Source organism: Schistocerca gregaria, chromosome 10 (assembly GCF_023897955.1).
Source record: "Schistocerca gregaria isolate iqSchGreg1 chromosome 10, iqSchGreg1.2, whole genome shotgun sequence".
NCBI classification, from domain to species: domain Eukaryota; kingdom Metazoa; phylum Arthropoda; class Insecta; order Orthoptera; family Acrididae; genus Schistocerca; species Schistocerca gregaria.
This window is the reverse complement of record NC_064929.1, coordinates 136,111,828-136,114,636: the sequence shown is the minus strand read 5'-3', so window position 1 is coordinate 136,114,636 and position 2,809 is coordinate 136,111,828. Positions and strand designations below refer to the sequence as shown.

Below are 2,809 nucleotides of genomic sequence, written 5' to 3'. Positions count from 1 at the left end.
TTTATCATTAAATCTACAGTGAGGCGCTAGATTTGATCACACTTCTATGACAAAAGGCGAGATTTGACAAAGTTCCCTATTACACCATCAAATTTATTTGGCTAATCAACCTTGGCTAATCAACCTTGGAAAAGGAAATGTGATATTACACTATTAAATTTCTTTGACATAAATATTTGGCAAATCAACCTTGGCTAATCAACCTTGGCTAATCAACCTTGGCTAATCAACCTTGGCTAATCAACCTTGGCTAATCAACCTTGGCTAATAACTATGATAGTGTAATTTCGCCCTTACAATCGGTAGTACGAAATGACAGATGGCCGCAAAGCATGAGAGTGAAGTTGCGAGTAGATGCCGTGTAGTACAGAGAAGGCAGTTGCACAGTTTGCGAGGCTTGGCGGCAAAAGCCCAACTTCCTTCATTAATATTAACTGTTCATATGTTCATGTATGCCTCCAGCTTTGATACTACCCACACTGGCAGTGACCTAACTACGATATCTGTGACTCCAAAATCAAGCCCGCATTTTAATTAAATACTTCGGAGTAAAGAAACCACTCACCGAAGAGCCGAAGCATTGCGTCGTCCGCAGGAAGACACGAAAAAGAAAACTTACCATCTTCTTGAACAAATCATTTCTAGAGTAAGAGGACCGCTGTTAATGTCTGTATACATAAATGATCTGACTGATAAGGTGAGTCACCAGTCTGCTGCTGTGAAGATGTTGCCATTCAGTGACTCTACGAGGAGGCGAGATGACTTAGACGGAATTTGTAGTTGGTGCGGTGAACGGTAATCTGCTCTAAATGCAGAAACATGCCAGTTTAGGCAGATGAGTAGGAAAAACAACACCATAGCATTGCAATATAGCGTCATTAGTGTATTGCTTGACAGTCATGTCCATTAAATGTCTAGACGTGACTGTGCTGAGTGATATTAAATGGAACGTCCACGCAAGGTTGATGGTAGTAAGGAAGGCTAATGGTCGACTACGGCTTGTTAGAAGAATTTCTAGGAAAGAGTAGCTAACGTGTAAAAATTATTGGGCAAAGAGCTTTGCTGCAGTCCACGGTTGAATACTGCTCTCGTGTATTAAAGGAAGACATCGAAGTAATTCAGAGGCGTCCTGTTAGATTTGCCACCGGTAGGTTCTATAAACACGCTAGTATTACGGAGATGCCACGCGAAGGTAGGTTCTATAAACACGCTAGTATTACGGAGATGCCACGCGAAATCAACTGGGAATCCCTGGACGAGAGATTGATGCGCTGAAGTTGACTGCAGAACGATTCTAACTGACGCCAGGGTACTTTTCGCCGAAGGTACTCGAAGTTCAGGTAAGATAAATACAGGCTTCTACGGAGGCATATAGGAGAGTAGTTTTTCCGCCGGTCCATTTGCGAGTGGAGCAGCAAAGGAAATGAAAAGGTGTCTTGACCCTTTGTTCGACCGTCCAGTTAGAATTTTGTCCACTCGACTATGGACGTTCTCTTCCGTGCAGACGCGTCACAGGTACACACAGAGCAGGTCTGCGACGATAGAGGCAACTCTGCCGAAGCCTCTGGTACACCGTTTGCCTCGATACAACACTTCCAGTGGATGCTGTGAGGTCAGGTGCCAGTTGCTGTGCAGTACTAAGCTGGTACTGTCCAGACCTTACAGTCAAGTAACGCTCGTCTCTTTCTGATGTCACTTGGTCGACCGTGCGCTGGTCTTCGGGATAAAGTATCTGTCTCTACAACACGTCAAGCCATCGAGCCACATCAGTTCGTGACTGTCCCGCTTCCTTTCTTTCTCTGGACCTCCACAGCAGCGTGTCTGGTAGACATCTTTTCTGTGCCATACTGCACCGTCTGTGCCTGTGTACACAGTGTAGGACTACCCGGATAAAACTCAAATGGTTCAAATGGCTCTGAGCACTATGGGACTTAACATCTGAGGTCATCAGTCCCCTAGAACGTAGAACTAATTAAACCTATCTAACCTAAGGACATCAGACACTTCCACTCCCGAGGCAGTATTCGAACCTACGAGCGTAGCAGCAGCACAGTTCCGGACTGAAGCGTCTAGAACCGCTCGGCCACAGCGCCGGCCCGTACAACCACCCCGTTTGATACGTGCCCTTATGGCATCGTTGTGATTGTTGTCCGTTGACCGGATACCATCTTCGATACAGAAGATGATCGTACGGACATCTGTTGACGTTGTATCATAATATCGTGAACTGGACACAGGACGGAGAAATAGCTGTTTGTTGCTGTAATTTTGAACGTCAGTGTACTTCAAAAAAGTGATCGCTTTCAGTTATGTATTTGTACTGAATAAACAGTGACCGGCTCTTAACATCCGTAATGGATAAACTTCACAACCATTGTTATTGTGGAGTAAAGGCATTGACCAACGGCCTTACCGCAGTGGTAACATCGGTTCCCGTAAGATCGCCGAAGTTAAGCGCTGTCGGGCTGGGCTAGCACTTGGATGGGTGACCATCCGGTCTTCCAAGCGCTGTTGGCAAGCGGGGTGCACTCAGCCCTTGTGAGGCAAACTGAGGAGCTACTTGACTGAGAAGCAGCGGCTGCGGTCTCGGTAACTGACCTACGGCCGGGAGAGCGGTGTGGTGACCACATGCCCCTCCATATCTGCATCCAGTAACGCCTGTATGCTGAGGATGACACGGCGGCCAGTCGGTAACTTTGGGCCTTCATGGCCTGTGCGGGAGGAGTTTAGTTTAACCCTTTGTGCGTCACATTTAGAAAAAAAATAAGGAAATTTTTGTTTTTGATGATTATTTACTGTATGCGTTGGA

The 2,809-nt window shown here is 46.1% G+C and overlaps 1 pseudogene; it reads left to right on the top strand.

Moving 5' to 3' along the window:
- Positions 1-2,399: 2,399 nt before the first annotated feature.
- LOC126293855 (5S ribosomal RNA) lies at positions 2,400-2,517 on the top strand (annotated as a pseudogene).
- The last annotated feature ends 292 nt before the right edge of the window (positions 2,518-2,809 follow it).